The sequence below is a fragment of the Parasteatoda tepidariorum genome, chromosome 12 (assembly GCF_982258835.1).
Source record: "Parasteatoda tepidariorum strain Cologne lab strain chromosome 12, Ptep-v5.0, whole genome shotgun sequence".
Lineage (NCBI taxonomy): Eukaryota > Metazoa > Arthropoda > Arachnida > Araneae > Theridiidae > Parasteatoda > Parasteatoda tepidariorum.
Genome location: NC_141766.1, coordinates 26,219,880 through 26,240,158, shown reverse-complemented (window position 1 = coordinate 26,240,158; position 20,279 = coordinate 26,219,880). Strand labels below are relative to the sequence as shown.

The 20,279-nt window shown below is 25.0% G+C and overlaps 1 protein-coding gene across 4 annotated transcripts in view; it reads right to left on the bottom strand.

The window, feature by feature from the left end:
- LOC107447483 (uncharacterized) overlaps positions 1 to 19,940 on the bottom strand; it is a 500,770-nt gene extending 480,830 nt beyond the window's left edge. For 2 of the 4 annotated variants that reach the window (XR_015431014.1, XM_071188145.2), the window contains exon 1: positions 19,185 to 19,940. The gene's annotated coding sequence lies outside the window, so the exon portion shown is untranslated. The remainder of the gene's footprint in view (positions 1 to 19,184) is intronic. The other 2 variants (XM_071188146.2, XM_071188147.2) reach the window with 2 other exon arrangements.
- Between the last annotated feature and the right edge of the window lie 339 nt (positions 19,941 to 20,279).

The window sequence follows — 20,279 nt, the reverse complement described above, 5'->3', positions numbered from 1 at the left end:
TAATCAATTATGAATTTAAGAACTATCTGATTAGAGAGTAACATTTGTCTTGAAATTAATTAATAAATGAATTTAAATAAATAAATGAAACACGATATTTTAGGAAATAGAAAGAAATGTACTAATAAAGACTTTTTTTAAAAAGGAATTTTTAAAACTTGTGACAACTAAACAAGATAAGCATCATTTGAATTATTTTTATCCCATGTAAAAAAGAAGAATAATTATATTTGAATTAGAGAGATTCCTATGAATGCCTCTTTTTCAAAGCATTCGAAGCAAAAACAACTCTTCAGAGATAAAAAGAAGTCATGTACTGTAAAATAAAGTAGAAATATAGAAATAAATCATATTTTATAAATAAGAAAGGAATATATACAATAAAAGAATGTTCTTCTTCCATGAAATGGCATTAAAAAAATTATTCATCTTCAAGAATGAAATGGGACTTGAATAAAAGGAATTTATTTGTTAAAATTCACCATAAATTAAAATCTTGCAAATCATTCAAAGAAATAAAAAGGTATTTTAATCTGATTTTTTGTTGTATCTGTCAAAAGAAAATAATAATTAGATTTTTCTTTACAATAAAGATTTACCTTTGTTTCAAAATTCGAAAAGCTTAAATCAACATAGCACGAAAAATAGTTAAATGACACAAAGAAAAGGAATTATCACGGAAATATTAAACATATAAAAAATGCAATTTAATTTTTTTTAAAAAAGCTGAAAATATAAATTATTCAATAAGAAAAAAATAGCTTAAAAATAAATCACTCGCAATATAAGATAAATTTATAGATGAATAAAAAATTGGATTCTGATTTTAAGGCTAAAAAATAAATTCCGATTATTTTTTAACTTGATAGAGTTATTAAACTTCAGTGGTTGAGTCAATAAAATATAAAAGACAATGTTTTATTTTTAAATAAAAAGTTGCCTTAGTATGGTTTTAAGATAGGTGCTTTACAGATTTCAAGAATTTCCACTATACAACAGCATAGTGCATTAAAAATCATAATGACTATGTAAAAATACACATGTTTATAACCAAAAGCAGCAACAAAAAATGCCCTCCTAAGCACTTTGAAAATTTTGATTCGTCATTCTACAGCCTCAAGCTCTTCTGTTATGGGTTCAAGAAATTTTCAATTTATAATTTTCCAGTCTTTGGAAAGCCAAAACGGCAATTTTGTTTGTAAAATGCTACCTTTATTTTTTTCAATTGGTAATTTTGATAAGCTTTATTTTAAAATTAGATTCTAACTTTTCCTCAACTTACAAGTAGGAGAGATATATGATACCATGGTGTGGAGAAGAGGAATATTTCGAATATTTCTTCCATGAATTGTATCCTTTACATTGTTTGAAAAAATTTTTGCAAATTTTGAAGCATTATAAAACTTTGTCACATTGTAGTTGCATGACAAAAACATGTGGGAGCTGCATTAAAAAAAAGTTTCTTTGGTGGAAAAGCAATTAAACTTTTGATTTAATTTTCCAGTTTAGACTATTTTTATTTATTATTTTTTCGTAATAATATACTTTATACAAGAAATAAATATGCTTATAATCAGTTTATGACTCTCTTTTGATGCATTCTTAAATGAACAGATGATGAACTTAGAATAATTTACTACGCTTAGTGACAGGCCTATTGTTTATAACTCAATATTATTAGGTGGATCGATGGTTCGTGGAAACATTTAGTAGTAAACATTTAGTAGTAAACATTTAGTAGTAAACATTTAGTAGTAAACATTCAGTAGAAACATTTAGTAGCAAGTATTTAGTAGTAAACATTTAGAAGTAAACATTTAGTAGTAAACATTTAGTAGTAAACATTTAGTAGTAAACATTTAGTAGAAACATTTAGTAGTAAGCATTTAGTAGTAAGTATTTAGTAAAAATATTTAGTAGTAAACAATTAGTAGAAAACATTTAGTAGTAAAACTTAACTTTTAACTAGAGCTGTCTTAATAGGAATTATAATTTTGACAACCAGGATTTTCGGTAAACCACCACCATAAGAGTTACTAAAGGAATTACTAAATGAACGGTTTACATAGCGTATGTTTTTATTTTTTATTTTACTATAATTATGGTCTTCCTTATCAGAAATGTCATAACCATACTAAATGGTAATTTTAACAGTATTTCTTTCATCATGTGTGATAAAAATGTGAGCTAACACGTCAATTATTTTGGTATTAATTTATTAAATTAGATTAATCTCGTGAAATATTAAATTTATCTAAAATTTATTTTACTGTGTATTTTATTTTTTTATTCTTTTGGGAAATTGCGAATTCGAGAAAAATAATATTTTTATTCAGTTGCATTTTTTTTTTCAGATCAAATTCAAAACATTGATCTTTTTTGGAGTAAATTTTTAAATTTTTACAGTTGTTGTAAAAGTGAAATTAGTAAATTGTAAAATAGAATTGCAAAACAAAATAATATTAACCTCTACATAAAGTGAAAGCAAGAAAAAAAAACTGCAACCAGTACAATTGTAGAAACTTAACATTTCGTGACCGAAGTAATCAGACACCCCAGCAAAAAAAGTATCTTTTTTGAGACAGCGCAATATGTTGCTGAGACGCTTTGTTTTAAAGGTGTAGAAGTATGGGTGAATAATACTATACAGGTACATTAGAAAGATTCGAAATCGAAACAGCATTTATAATCATTTTTTATAAAATAAAATGGTTCAGAGCTATAACAAGAATCAGCTTTTAGGCAAAGACATAAAACCAGAAATCAAGAAAAAATGTTTTATGAGGTTAAAATCTTACCACTTACTAAGTACTTGAAATTGGAAACTAAACGAATGTGAGCACTAAATATTTAACAAAAGTTAACCTATTGCCAATCCCTTTTTCATAGATGAAAATAGATTCATCTGTGTATTGTAATTTGCAAACAAAGAAAAAAATCTGTTACAATTATCATACTGTATAGTAAAGGCATTTCTGGTTTTAAAAAACTCTATTTAAACCATTTATTTTGTAATATTAAAATGGCAACAATTTTCTGGATATTCTAGTTTTCTAAGTTATAGTTTTTTAAAACACATATTGTCGCAAATATAAAACTGAAAATTATATTTAATTAAATGAATGGTTTTTATGTCACGCTCTGAAGATATCATGATCAAATGATCAAATTTTATCCCATTAACCAAATTTTAACGCGCAATATAAAGCGTTACATTTACTGTTAATTTTACAGCAAAAAATATTTAAGCTCTTCTGTAAAAATTACCGTCTCCTATGGTTACCGTTTTCATAGAGCCAGATGCATGGTAAATTTCACTATATTCGGGTAGCTTTAATCATACTCTTTTTCTCCATGTAAGGTAGATCTGTTAAATATCCTTATAGTGAGGTATATCAGTCTTAAGGGTGGAAATAGGAAACAATTATGGTTGCATTAAAATTAACCAATTTTGAGAAAGTTTTATTCATTTAAACATACTTTTCTAACATGAATGAGGGAAATTTGAAGCCTACGACTTAAAGAACTAAAGCTAAAAACAAACAAGAATGAAATTAATCGACAAATATAACTGCTAAATAAAAATTATAAACACTAAATGCAAATAAAAAAATATTAAGTAAAATAATAAAACGATTTGAGATTATCGGATTTATTTGATATTATCAGCTTTTAACTAAAATTGGATGCTATTTCACAAATATAATTTGATAGCAAATCTAATGTTTATCAACATCTCTCAAATTGCATACAGATTTCAAGCATGCAATACAAGATACAGATGCGTGGCGGTGGTTATTCTGGACATAAATATACCTTTTTTTATTTTGAAAACTTGGAAAAGCACTGTTGTAGCGTATTTTTGGAAGCATTTTGTGGTATTTTCTTTAATAATTTTCTTCCTCGTTACTACTATTAATCTATTAATGCAATTAATAATTGAAGAGGTCAATATTAAGTAAATGTTAAAAGGTTGCATGAAACATTATTTGGAAATAAGTTTTTTGTTGCCTTTTCGAATAACATTCAGCAATTATCAAATACCGAGTAATTTCCAGACAACTTAAAAAAGAGCATCCAACAATTCGGAACCAATTAATTCCATCACTAATAAATTAAATGCCAAACGTTCCCTAAAATAATGAAGCTATTAAATAATTTATGAATAATGTTGTTTACTGTTAAATAACAGAATTTAAATTTTATTTTTCTATTTAAAATTTATTCCGAATTCATAATCCTTCAATACATTTTTCAGAGTTTCTTGCATACTTAACGATAGCTAATGAATCGAAATATTTCGTGATAATTAATGCATTCACTGTGAAATAGTATGACAATAAATTAATCAACATAACTCTAAAAGGGGAAATAGTATTCTGAAATCATAAAAAAATCAACAGAAATATGATTAAATACTGTTCTAATACATATTTTTAAATTTTATATATAAGCACTAATTGATCACTAAAATAACGAAAATTCTTTTTTTCGATTTCCACATTAATATATTTTTTTAATACTTTATGATAATCATTAGAAAAGAAAGACAAATACTAATAATTTAAATCTAGTTTATCGTTCTATGAGTTTTTTTTTTTTTTTTTTTTTACTTAGTCTGATTCTACAGAAATTGTTAAGTTTTTGAAAACAATTTACGAATAAAACGCATGTACGCTACTACTAATTAATTGTAATAACCACAGTTTTCACATGATTAAATTAATTCATTTGTCAGAAAATTCTTTTGAGCTGCTAGCTTTAATTAACTTAATTAAACTGAGGTAGGTAAATAAATGTTTCTTTCAATTAAGGGAAATTAAATAAAGAAAATAGTAAATAGTCTTTAAAAAGCAACAAAAGTAGGTCGAGAGAAGTTTAAATAAACAAAACAGAAAATGATGCATACAGTTTGAGGATATATTTTGAAAAATGATTATTTCGACCAAATATACAATGTATAGTGCTCTAAATTCACTGCAATTTGATAAATGCGAAGCAAATATAATTTAAACTACGTTTAGCACAATTTTTAAATTGTTACTAAAACTTTTATCATAACTTAATAAAAAACTATAGATAACCCAAAAAATTTATGATTTTGTGAAATTGGCTTTCAGACAAAGAAAGCTAAAATGTTTTTAAACTACACAAGTAATTTTGAAATGATTAAATGGAAAATAGAAGAAATATTAACTATTAAAATCCTCATTATTACTCAAAAATTCTTTTATAACCGAATATGGTTTTTACAACTTTTGGAACATTCTGAATATAAATTAGCTATTTAATGTTTAGTAATTCGGATTTATACACTTGTGTTTGCTGATTTTACTTTTTTTAAATTTTAAGAATTTGTTATTGTCTCGGCTAATAGTAAACTTCCGAGCAAATGCGTAAAAATCTACATTTTTAAAATGCAAAGATTTTTAAGATGTAAACATCTTAACATTAAGAAACTACATTTTTAAGATGCAAAATAATATGTGCAGTGATAAAAAACAATTAAAATAAATGCAACGCTTTTAAAAATATTAAATAATTAGTTTCATTTGTAGTTTGCATCCATTCTATTCAGTGACAAAAAATACATAGATTAGAACATTTAGATTACATTAAATAAACTCATATGTTTTTTATATATAATGTACAAGAATAGTGCCATAAATATTATTAATATTAATACTTTTTAGAGTTATATAAATATATTTCTCACAATTTATTTATACTTCTTTTTTCCTTAATAATCAATTCTGGGCTTTGAAATTCTTTGTAAATGCATTATAATGCACGCTTAGAAATTAAAATTAAATTAAAAACTTGCATAAAACATGCAAATAGTGTAATAATCTTTTATTTTATATTTCCGCTGTTTTATTGCATTAAAATTGATAAAGCATTTTTTATAATCTAAATGATTGAGTTTCGAATTGTAGGGAAGGATAGAAAAATTGAGAGACAGCTTTTAAAGACGAAATTGTTATTTTTAAATATTTTAAGCATTAAAATTAAAAGCAAAAATAGAAAATATATTTTATATTCTCTATTTAATACAAACTTTAAGTGTTAGTTATTATTTTTTGGCTTAGATTTAATGACTAAGGTTTAATAACTAAGCCAAAAAAAAAATTAAAAAAATAAAATTGAGGAACATAAAAAATCTATAAAAATGTATTTTTACAGTAGTAAGTGATTTTTATAATAGCTTTAAAATATATTTTAGTGCTTTTTTAGGAATTTCATTTAGATTTTTAAACAGGAATAAAAAATGGTATTGGTACTTCTTTGTTTTAAAGTTAAAAAACAATATAATTCAGTTGAAATTTAAAGAAGGGTACGCTACGTTTTAATTAAATAAAATAATGTATTCAGTTTACCATAGAGAATTTTTTTCCCTTAACGGTTTAGAACCCGTATACAACAGGCATGATTATCAAACCATAGTAATGCGCAATTTCAATTCAGTGTAGTTAGATTAATATTGAAATGCTACTGATATATTTTTATACATTCAACAATCATCATTCAATATTCCGTTTTCACTATTTTTTGCATCATGTCGTGTACTACAATATTGTTAATTATTTACATTTTTTGTTACATTATTGCATTACATTATTTGTTAAAGAAGAAAACTGCTCTTTTATCACTTAAAAATTTTAATAAGTAACTAAACTCAGTAAAAAAATATAGCTATAACTAGTAAACAATTTCTTAATTATGCAGTACAAATTTTCATGCACAAATCAATGCAGCATTATTTCTTATTTTATCATTGCAATACAAGTTACATAACCATGTTATGTGAAATATATAATTTGAGTTAGATTTAAATTTTATATAAACGCATAAACTTGGTAGTGGGATAGTTTATTGTTTTGAATTAACTCAAATTACGGAAAATGAAAAGATTTTTCAAAATTATTTTGACAAGATTTTAGCAGTTACTTACAGCAATCATCATTCAATATTCAGCTTTCACTACAATCACTATGTATGCTCTAAATAAAAAATCTGTTTATTTCATCACTTAAAAATCGTAATAATTAAACTAATAGTCAATAAAGAAATATAACTAGTACACATTTTCTTAAACTATATAGCACATATTTCTAGTACAAATCAATACAGCATTATTTTATTTTATAACCGTCCTTGAACAGCTGACCCAATTTTTTTGGGTTCACGATTATTATGCTCAACTCTGAAAATATGTTCAACTCTGTAGCTTTGTAATTTTGATCCATATCAAGAAGACAAGGGATCTCTTGGATCATGTATTGAGAGAAATTTGCTTTCGTGGGATGTTTTGAGAGAAATTTGCTTTTTTAGTAGAACTAACCAGCATTCGCGTTACATAGAGATGAAAAATACGAAAACCTCTCACGGGACCACTGACTACAAGGGGACTCTGGCCCTTGATCCATTTACCACTGAAGATATGCAGCAATGAAGACTTTAGCAATGCGGTCGGTGCGAGCAGGGTGTGGAAATTGTATCGACCAATCACGCTAAAATTCGAACCCAGTTTGCCTTATTGGAAAGCGAGCTCTATTCCCCGAGCCACTATGCTCATAGGGCATTAATGCATATCATCCCATTGCAATAAAAGTTGCATAATCATGTTATGTGAAATAGTTAATTTGAGTTAAACTTAAAATTTAACAAAAACGCTTAAATTTGATAAGCGGCATAATTACTTGTTTCAAACCAAATTACGGATAACGTAAGTATTTTTCCTTAATTATTTTCAGCAGTTTTTCTAAGCATTTTTATAAACTGTTTGACACATTTATAAAATGACAGCCAAATCTCAGAACAAAAATAAATTAATTCAGTTTGATCTTTAACTCGAAAAGTAATTTGATGAAGTATCCCAATGGACGTTTAAAGACTGAACAATGAAATGAAGTTAAACATTTAACATTTCCAGTTTCCCCCTTTCTTTATGAGATATTCTTTTCATAAATTTCTAAATATCTTTCATTTTATAACTTAGTGTTTCAAGTTCCTCAATTGTTGAGACAACATAAATGAAACCTTAAGGCGATGCTTTTATACATTTTGCGAAGATTATTCGCTTTACGCTCGCATTTTACGATAATAAGAAAATGAAGAAAGATATACGTTCGATAAAGGATGATCACTTCGATTACTGCTTTGGGTGGGGAGCATTGTCGTTTAAAAATTACTTTTCCGACTAACTGATCACTCCGATTTCAATATTTATGGCTTTACTCTTCTTGGAAATTTTGAAGCTCGATTAGTTTTCCCGAAGAAATAACTGATCATTTTAGCGAACATTCAAAATTATCAGAATTGTTTGAAACTGGATACGTTTTATCGTTAATAACATCCAGCGTTTATCAAATCGAAACGGAATAAAGATATACTTTCAAGTGACTTATTACGTTTATTCTAGGTCACGGAAACCTTTATTTGAGAAGGTTATTTATTCCCCTATTACTTTTTGTACGTTATGTGATATTTATTTATTATTCGAGTTCACGCAACTGTCAGTTTGTGCCTGGATACACATTTATTTGATGTTATTTTATTTAAATAAAGCAAAGCATAACCTAATGAAAAAAATACAAGGAAAATAAACTAATTACTATTTTGATAGGAAATACTTGGAACAGTTTAATAAAATGTATGTAAACATTTACAGTTCTTCCATTAAAATGATATAAACTTAATTTACATGCAAGATTATTGATGTTTATTGAAAATGACACAAAAGTTTATTAAAATTTATTGTTTATTCCGTTAAAATAATTTTATTTTGATGTAGGAAATGTGGCCAATATTTCACTGAAAAAAAATGTATGGTCAAAACTACCAAAGCATGGTAAAATTAACCGTGCTCCTGGCTCTTGTTAATTTCACAGAAGTGCTTTGGTAATTATTTTGGTAAAATTGATAAAAGAAATACTGTTTTATAATATGTAATAAAATCCGTTAAATGCGGCAAAATTTGGCACTTTAATCATTTTACCTTAAATCATGAAATAAAAATCAATATGTAGTTAAATTTACTTTTCATTTTGTATTTTTTATCAAATTTGAGCTAATATGAACTATAAATTGCAAAATCAGAATAACCATGATAAACCATTCAAATTCTGCGATAAATCATTCAAATTCTGGAAAGATCACAAATGAATGGTTGAAGTACCTTAAAAGTAAAAAAGTATTTAAAATTACATGGTAAAGTATTTTGGTGTTTACTACCAGAATTGTTAATATTTGCAATTATATAGGTTATTATCAAAAGATTTGCATACTACTGATTAATACCGAAATTATCGCTTATGCTTGAATTAAAAATATATCGAATTTCATCCTTTTTCAGATAAATCATACTTAGGAAAAAAAATTTTAAAAAATATAATAATAAATTAAAAATTAATTTCTTAGATTGGATAAATAGAAATAATCCAACAGTTCATTAAAATTATTACAGTAAATAAATTATCTGCCCTACTATTAAAATTTTAGTAAAGCTTCAAAATTTTATGTAAAATTTACTGCAAATCCATTAAAATAAATTTAATTTTATTATTTCTGACGCAAAACTTTTGAAAAAATATGGGTCTAAACAAAGCGAAGTTAAGGGCTATAACTCTTTTTCTTTAATTTCAGGAAGAAAAAAAAATTTCTTTAATATAAGGGCAAATTTCTTTTCATTTTATTTTTAAGGCAAGTAAATTTTTTCTTTTAATTTACGGGAAGAAAGGTCAAGAAGACACTTTTCTTTAATTTAAGGGCAAGTAGGACTAAAAAATATTTTACATTAGTTTAACGAAAGAGAGGCTGGTAGGTTGCTTCAAAAATAAATAAATAATAAAAAATATAAAAAAATAAAAAACTGCACTTCTATGATTCTTGTTTTTTACTTGTGATCATTAGAATAAATTTCATTCCAATTGGAGCTCTTATAAGATCACTATAATTAATTTAAGAATCGAGGTAGATTAAGACCTTTCCAAGTATTGAATATGAAAATAATTTCAAACTTAAAATTTATAATTTTAACAAAAAATGTAAATTCAAACATTAGTCAAGCAAATATGATTTGACTAATATGCACAAATATATATATAGCCTCTCATCTTGAAAAGCAGGTACAGACACAAGTGTTTTCATAAGTAACTTTAATGATTTTTCACTGAGAAAAGAGTAAAGAACAAAACTTCAAGAATACGGTAAAATTTACCATGTTTCTGGCTATATGGGAACACAAAATAGCTTGACAATTTTTACCGAAGTTATTTGAATTAACTATAAATTTAAGTTTAAATTATGTGATAAAATTTGGTCAATTAAGCAAAATTTGGTAACGGTATCATATCTTACAGCATGGCATAAAAACTATTTATTTAGTTTAAATTACTTTTCAGTTATAATTTTTTGCTAAATATGTTGTTATCAGAACTATAATTTTGAAAACCGGTATTTATGGTATACCGATACCTCCTAAAATAAAAATTTACCGAATGAATAGCGCAAATATCGTATGTTTTGGTTTTATTAACCAAATTAAGGTTTATTTTTTTTACGGAAATATCACTACCACAGAATAAGCTAATTTTACGAGTAAATAAACAATTTTACGACAAATAGTTTCTGCAAAGCAACAAATACAGGCTGCAATAATTTTTTATCGAATTATTTGAATGATAATGAACAATGGTAAAAAGTTTAAGTTGCATTTTGAAGTAGAAAAAAAAGTTTTTTTTTTCTAATTAACTTGCACAAAAATTTCAAACAAATATATGTAGTATAAATTTATTTTGTAACTGAATTTATAATTTTTTTTCTCTGCAAAGGAAACAATGTATAATAAATGAAATATATACATATATGACAGATACAGTCAAATTAAATATAAGAGTACAGAATTTTTCATAAAGCACGAATATCATCTTTGTAGCGAAAGAAACATTTTGTTAACAAAACTGAAAAAAATGATTTAAATCGTTTAAAATGTTCATGTTTGAAAATATCTCATTGTTTTGAGATTAAACCATTTAAATAGTTAATAAATACTAGTATAATAGTATTGCCTTGATTTTTATTGTACTTTTTGTTTCGTATGTTAAATCTATAATAAATATAGTGCGCCTCAAAGACAATTTCTGCAATATAATAAATTTTTGTTAGTATTGACGTCTGGTGTTGCCTTAAACATGATATAAAACTTATTTATTTAAAATATTATTCTATTATTCTGTTTATTGGCTATTACAATACTTGCAAACTAAACATTAAAAATATTACCTAGCATTCATTATTTTATTCATTTTGTTAGATATTTATATAGAAAATAATTATTTTACACAATTTAACTTATAAAATAACTGTACAGTTTTTTACGAGTTAAATTGCGTTAAATAAATATTTTTACTTTTTTAAATATTTTTAGCCCCATCTTCATTTAATATTACTATTTAAATAATACAATTCATATTTTTTTAAAATGTCATTTGATAATTGGCAAATTTTTAAGATAACGTACTGCTAAAAGAGAGTTATAATATGATAAAATATACCAAGCATCGCATGTAATAAGAATAATGTTAAAATTTAAAATAACTCACTTCTCATATTTTAATATCAGTGAACTAAAATACTTAAATTACTGAAATTACTTAATGAAAATGTATTCTACCGTAATATTCAGGAATTTTATTTTATAATCGTAGTTGAACAACCGACAGAATTTTGAGTTTAAGATTACCAATGTCAAACTCCGTAGCCAAATGCTGAATACAATTGAACTCCTGGATCAAATATTGGGAGAAATTTGCATTCATTGAAAACTTTTTGAATAAACTAACCCTCATTTGAGTTACATAGAGAGGACAACCAAGAAAACCTATTGCTGTCAGCCTGATAGCAAGCGGACTCTAACACATGATCCATCTACAATTGCAGATATTTTTTTGTCAGCGCTGATGTTATTGAGTATTTTTTTAGGGAATCGCATCAATCAGTCATAGCTAGGATTCGAACCCGGGGCACCTCATTGGGAGGTGAATGCTCTTGAGCCATCATCAGTATTCAGGAATTGGACAACATAATGGCAACAATTCCATATTTACTCCGCGTAAAAAATCTTTCTTTTAGCAGCAAATGTTTTGGAATAGTTTACATTGCAAAACTGTTGGCCCAACTTGAAAGATCGTGCTTAAAGCTTTAAAAAGCTGAAAGCTTAAGAAATGGTGTCATTTTTACCCGCGCAAAATTCAGATCAACCAAAATGTGAAAAAGGTGAATAAATTCGTTCTAGTTTTATATAAGCCATTTTTAAATCATTATATAGGACTGCAATATTTACATGAGGAAAAAACGGTTTATACAAGTTAAAGAGGAAAGAAGCTTATAGCTTCGCTCTCTCATTTTAGTTGATGCAAAATTTGCATGGTTAGAATAGACCCCATTTTTGAAAGATTCCTGATAATTTAAGTTGCGTCTCTACTCCTTTGTCAAGTAAAATCTCCCAAAACATTTGTTAAAAAAATCGTGTTAACATTCCGTAGTTTTTAATTTTTTTTAAAGAACTAAGGTGTGTACAAATGAAAAGTTTGAAAATATATTTTTAAAAGACTAAATTTTTTAACTTAATTTTTTTCCGATTTATTTTTTAAAAGCCACGTACATTTTCCCCCATAATATGTTTATGCCTTCCGATGAGGAGTCAAAGCTTGAAAAAATATTTCTTTGTGTTTTGGATATGATTAAATGCATATATTTCGAGAAATATTGAAGCAAAAACGACTTTATAAATTAAAAAGTAGTTCCTAAGATAATCTGTAAATTTTAAGATGCTTTTTAAATCATAAGGAAAAAAATTGGAAAAAGGAAGGAAAAAACAAATAAAATTAATATAAAAAAAATAAAAGAAATAAAAAATAATTTTAACTCCACTTTCCAAGTATAAAACACGAGAAAACACGAACTTTTATATTTGAAATAAAAGTATGTACAAGTAGTAAATTTCATGTATGTATATATATATATATATATATATATATATATATATATATATATATATATATATATATATATATATATATATATATATATATATATATCTATCTATATATATATATATATGTATATATATATATATATATATATATATATATATATATATATATATATATATATATATATGTATATATATATATATATATATATATATATATGTATATATATATATATATATATATATATATATATATATATATATATATATATATATATATATATATATATATATATATATATATATATATATATATATATATATATATATATATATATATATATATATATATATATATATATATATATATATATATATATATATATATATATATATATATATATATATATATATATATATATATATATATATATATATATATATATATATATATATATATATATATATATATATTACTTTGACTGCGTAAAATCATTTGCTTAAACTTTGCTCTTTAAACTCTTCAAAATTTTAATATTTATAAACTTTATTCTATATTTGTAATTGTGTTAAAACTATATTTCAAAAAATAGAAAGAAAAAAAACAATAAAAGTCTCATTTGAATTTTTAAGAACGTATATAATATTTAAATAGAGATTTGAGAAAATTTATAAAAAGAAAACACTGATGTATATAACATTTAAGTTATTTTAATAAAATATTCTGTTAACAGAGGAATTCATTCTGAATAAATTACTGAGTGCCTTTAAATTTTATTTTACATAAATTCTCTATCTAATATGACTTAAAAGGCCTAAAAAAGAGCAAAAATAAATCTTAAGGAAAGTGTTTTCAAGAAAATGTCAATGCAAAAGAAAAATATCAACTGAGCTCTACAGAAATAACAAGTTTAATGTATTTGGAAGACATTTTAGGTTTGAAATCTTATTGATTTTCTCGATAATAAAAACATCATTTTCCTGCCAAAAGTTTTTCCCTCGACAGTAAAAGCATAAATGTATCTTTCACTGAAGTTCCTCCGGAACTCCTGACAGACTCCAAAAGTAATATTTTATTCAGCTTTTGTAATCCTTTAAACTTTAATAAAGTATAAATTCAGTTCATTATATCTCTATGATTTTTACTTGTTTCCAAAACTATATTTTTGAAGTTATCGTAGATTATGAAACATTATTAATCGGAGAAATCAATGCATTTGGAAACACAATAAAATATTAACTATGCTTTGGTAAAATTATAAGCACATTATGTAAGCTGATACAAATTTGTCGCTAATGATGTTTCTTTGTATCAAGGGAAAAAAGTTTTAATTCAATTTTATTGCATTGTAATATAGTTATTATCAATTGTTTAACTATATTGAATTTAGAATCTCAAAAAGATAAAAATGTTTTAGCCATAATCATAAATTATGCATTAATAGTGAAAATATTTTTAAGTTGTAATGGGACAAATTGTTTATTGTAATAGAATGAATTATTTTCGTTATATTTATTTATTTTATCTATGCATTTGTAAAGCTTATGAAATAAATAATTCATAAGACTCTAACCTCATATAAATAAAAATAACAGGATGCTATCTATTTTATTTAGTAGCTCATATTTTTAAATGAGTGTTAAAATACAATATAAAAGCAATAAATCCGATTAATATAAGTCTTTATCACTGTATTATTATCTAACGTAAAGTAATAAGAATGTCTGTTATGTTTGCAAAGATATATTTTGATAAAGTGTAGGTGTTTCGCACTGTCTCTCACATGTATGGATTTTACTTTTGTTAATTTGTTTACTACATCGTTACCTTCCTAAAATCTTACAGTATGATAATGTGCACCACATTGCAATATTTTAATATTATTATGGAAAATATACAATTATTTTAATATTCTGAACAACTATAGTTGGAAATTAATTTGTAATCCATGAAAAAAACTTCCCGCAAAATGTGTTTTAAATAGTAGTGCTATTACTCAATACCTGAAAATGAAGTTTTCAGAGATAATTTAAATACAACAGAATAAAATAATAAACCCAATAATAATTTAAATGAGAAATTTCATGATAAATTCATTTTCTTAATAAAACTTAAATATAAAATGTTAGAAATACAGAAAAATAAAATAAAATAAATAATCCCAATAAACTTAAGCAGTTAGATATTATTTGATTGAAAACTTCATTCGCTTCCAAAATAAATTAATTGGAAAAAAAGTTGAAATTTTTCAAGCGCTCAAAATTTAGTGCCCAATTTCAAGACTTGCCAGAAGTGAATGAGTTGCCAACGGAAGATGGAAAAATAAAGGGGAAAAGCAAAACTAGAAAAACCACAGTAGCCGAGAAAAAAAAAGAAGAAAGATCACAGTGGCTGAGAGGGGCTAATTAGGGTAAAATGGGGTCAGCTGAGGGGTTTTTGTTCTAGTTTCTATTTGCAATCTTAGGTTTTATATGTCAAATATCTTTTGCTTCTTCTCATCCAGGACTGGCAAGTCAGGGAAATGGGATTTGATAGTGCTTATTTTTAAAAATAGTAAAAGAAGTAATACATCGAAATTTTTATTCCAAATTTTAAATTTTATCTTTGATGCTTTTCTTTTCAAAACGCAAATTTTGTAGTTCCCGATTAAAAAGAAAAAGACTTTTAAGAAAAAACAGACTTTTACAGTCTTCTTCGTTTGTTTGCGGGTATGCATTGAACTTGGCGACGAATGGAAGATAACAATCGTTGCTTTTGATAACTTTTAACTTAAAAATTAACTTGAAACTTGCAAAATTTAATTGATCTATGTCGTCCGAACCTAAACTGAAAGGTACAACTTAAAACTAAAATGACTAAAATTAAACTCACAAAATAATGAAAAACAATGAAGATGACCAAATGTTTATAAAAATAATAAAATAAAATAATAAACTGAAATTTATTACTCATAAATATCGAATTTATATTATAAGTTTTAAATTTTATCTTTGAGTTTCTGCCTGTTAAAACGTAAATAATGTAGTTTCTGAACTAAGAGAAAAGATTCTTAAATAAAAGTAGTCTTTTACAACCAACGATATTTTTCGTTTATAAGATGTGTTGTACTTAGTTTCGAAATTAAGGTAATGATTGTTGTTTTAGATATTTTATAACTTAAAAAGTAACTCGAAATAGACAAAATAATATTGATATATGATTTTCAACCCTAAATTAAAAGTAAAGCAACTTATAACTAAAGTGAACTGAACTAAACTGAAAAATACCTCGTACATTAAAAAAAAGTCAACATATATGAACCTACCAGTTTAAAATTAAAATCTGACATCCGAGTGTGCTTCAAAATAAGAGTTTTGAGTGAAGAATATTTATCAGTGGTATGTTACTAAGTGGTATGTACTTTCCGTTATGTTCATTTCTAGATCATGTCTTTAATATATCAATTTCAGTTACATTTGTGCAAAGGTGACTAAATTTAAATTAATCTTAATTTATTGAAATTTTAGAACACTATAAAAATTATTGTCTAAAACTACGGAAATTTCATGGTAATTGGAGGGTATGATTTAATGTAAGATACTTTTCTGTTAAATTTGTTTGAAATCCTGCCGTAAACAACACTCAATTAAGTATATAAATGAATTAATACGATTGGTCAATATTAAATAAAAGGAAATTTAAAGGTGTTAAATTCAAAACATTTTGATTTAAAAAAAAGAAAAAAAACTCATGGAAGTTTTAAATAAACCTAAAATACTTACACGTATTTGAATTTAGAATCATGAGTTAAGTTATAAAAATTTCAACACTTAAAAAAGGAAATACTTACTATTTGTTTTTTTTTTCCTAAATATTTATCTAGTATACGGATTAGCAGTACAGCTTGCTTTTAATAAAAAAATTAACTTATGTAATCCATTCCAGTAATAATAGAACGTGAAAAGAAAATAAGTCACAGTATTCGGAGTTGGTAAATGCTATTCATTTTCGTTTAAAATGAAATTAAAAAGTGCAGTTAGTTATAGTTTTTAAAAGCATTTCTTTATTCTGAGTGAAAAACATTCTTAAAGTGTTTCTTTTCGAAATTGGTGGTAAAAATAATAATTCTAGGTGGATCATAAATATAAAAAGCTTTTCTATTTTTAATATTTTTTACTTAATACATGATCTTCAGTAAATATGTTTTTTGGACCTTAAATTTTAGGCAGAATACCAATTTTTGATATCTTTATTTCGGTATAAAAAATATCATATTTCGGTATAAAAAAAATCATATTTCTGAGGAAATAATATTTGAAGAATACAGATTTATTTATGAGTTTCCAATGTTACTTTGTATTAAAGTAAAAAATTGGCTCAAAGTTAGAGAACTCTCCAGATTGCGTTCTAAAATAGATCACCCAACCCCTAAAAAGGGAAATAATATAACAAAATAGGATTTTAAAGCTTATATTTATTCAAGCAAATTCCATATTGTTTTATATTGAACCACTTATTTAATTCAGATACATTTTTGCAATTTATTAGAAAATTAAATTATCTATTTGTTTTACAGGAACAGAGTGATTTTGTTATTTAATTTTAAAGTGTTTTGAATCACAACAAAAATAAATAGACAAAATCACAGATTTTTTTTTTTTTTACTTTTCCACTAATTATAATATTTGTATATTATTTCGATTAGTACAGTGTTTAATTATCAAACAAGAATGGCTCTGTTTGTCAGAACAAAAGTTCTTTTTTTTATGCATTTTAATATCCCTATCTCTGTTAATCTCCGAATTTAAAATACTTGATTCATGAAAATATTCGATACTTTTCTACCATCTAATAAAATATGCTTTTATTTAAATGCAAACATAGTGCATTCATTATATATTTTAGACAAATTTTTAGATTATTTGGCAGTGTAGAAGAATTTTAAAAAAACTTATTTGTAGATTGTTCACTATTAAAAATATTAAATATGTAGTAGCTGAAACGTAAGCTATTGATGAAAGATTCTGATTGTTTTAATTTTTAAACTTTTTCAAAAATTTATACTACTTTAAATTTGCCTTTAACTCTACTTAAGAAACAACAATATTTGAAGCGTTTTTTTTAATTGTTGCAATTTTATGTATATGTATTTTCCTTTTCAACCACGTGAATATAAGTAACCCAAAAAAAGTTAACACTGAATAAGAATTAAACTAAATTTTAAATTATTAATGTCTATTCACAAAATGTGCTCTACATGCAATAAACATCTTTATAAAATTAAATATAAATAATTATCACAATAATTTATCATGACAAGAGAACTATCTTGATTTTACAAAATAAATCCTTATAGATGTGCTACTATTTTTTTTAATTATTTGTGGGTTCTCGGCACAAATGAGCTAAGAGATTCTTACCTGTAAAAAATTTCATTTTCTTTTGTTAAATACCAATGATATGTACTAAGATCAATATTAAGAATATTTCTTAAAGCTATTTGAATTATTAGTCATATGATAAGCATATACAATTGTATTTCATGATTCAAAACCATTATTTTTTTACTTTTCTAATCAAGAACTACTATTTAGTAAAAGTCCAGAATTTCTTCCATAATTCAGATAATAGTAGATACGAAACCTTCAGAAATTTTCACAGCGCCACCTGGCACCGCAAATTACTTTGTAGCATACTTATAGAAAGTTATTAAATGAACTTACTTTATTTTAGATTTTATTTTTTTGTTTTCGTGCTTTATAAAAAAATTATGCTTACATTGATTTGAATTACACAGGGAAAATTTTAACACCAATAATCTTTTTAAGTAGCATAAAAAAATTATGCATTGTGCGTCGTTAAGTTTCTTACTTTTTCAGTTTTATGATATTTCGTGGAACCTTATAATTTTAATTTTTTATATTTTTATTTTTTATATTTTCAATCTTTTATATTTTTATTTTTAAATTTTCATATTTTCATTTTTATATTTTTAATTTTATATATTTTTACTTTTTATACTTTAAATTTTTTTATTTACATATAATTCATATATTTCTTTTTAAGGATCTTAAAAGAAATTTTTTTTAAATATTATGAAAAAAAAACATATATATGATAAATATTTCTATAATTCATAAATATAGAACGGTACTTCATTTAAACTAAATTTAGGACATGTAATAAATATATATATATATCTATACTTACCAAATATTACAGCAATGTAGCATATACAAAAACACTTATACAATCATCCAGTATGAATAATTATATGATTTCTATTATTCAACTGTAAGGAAATTCTAATATGCCTTTATAGAACAAATGTTATTATTTGTATCAATAATGAATACTTTGTGTTTGAATACGAATAAACACAAGCTATATGTATTATTATTACTATATATGGCTTTGCACTAATTAAGCATCAAATACTATCCAGCTCTCAATAAAATAGAGAGCTATAAGATATGCGTTAGTTTTATTATCCATGAATATGAAACAGTAACGAAATTTATAAATAAAACACCAACTTTACTTTGTTTAAAAAAGTTAATCTAGTGCACTAACTATTTATTGCTTTTATTTGTAAGCAATGCATTCCTTGTAGGGAGAATAAAACAAACGCAAACGTATCAAGAGTTAGTATCCAGTTTTTGGGATGGAGAGGCGCTCACAAAAGGTCCCAAAACTTCCTTATTGGGATGGTGCGAGGAGAAGTTGGCAAAACCACTTTCAACCCCAACACGACGCAAAGTTGTCGAAAAAATGACGCGGCAAAGCCAAACTTAAAGGAAGAGTATAGTTGGCGCGAAAAAAGATGCGATTGTACTACGTCATTCTGAACAAACTCTCGCTTAAACAAGCAATTCTAGCTGCGAAGTTTAGGAAGCACAGGCTGAAGTTTAGGACGTCAACTCCCTATACTGAGATATGTAGGGGAAAGAGCTCACACCGGACGTTGTGATACTACCGTTAGGGGGCGCTTCATCCCGTACTTAAACTGCGCAGAATTGGGGAGTAAGGGGTATGAATTGATGGGGGATGGTGTTGTCAAAGAGGGTGGGATGAGGGGTCAAAAAGATAAGAGGGATTTTTACTCCTAGGAAAGCCTAAACAAAAACTTAACTGAGCCATAACGCGGTTTTATTAAATAGGAAGCTATTAATCTTGCATCGTTATTTTCAAAGAAATTTTTTTGTAATTTCATTGTTTTCTATTTCACACTCTGAAAATTTAAAACATATGTTTATCAACGGAAACTGAAAATGAATCGTTATATGTAACAAAGGACAGAAAAAA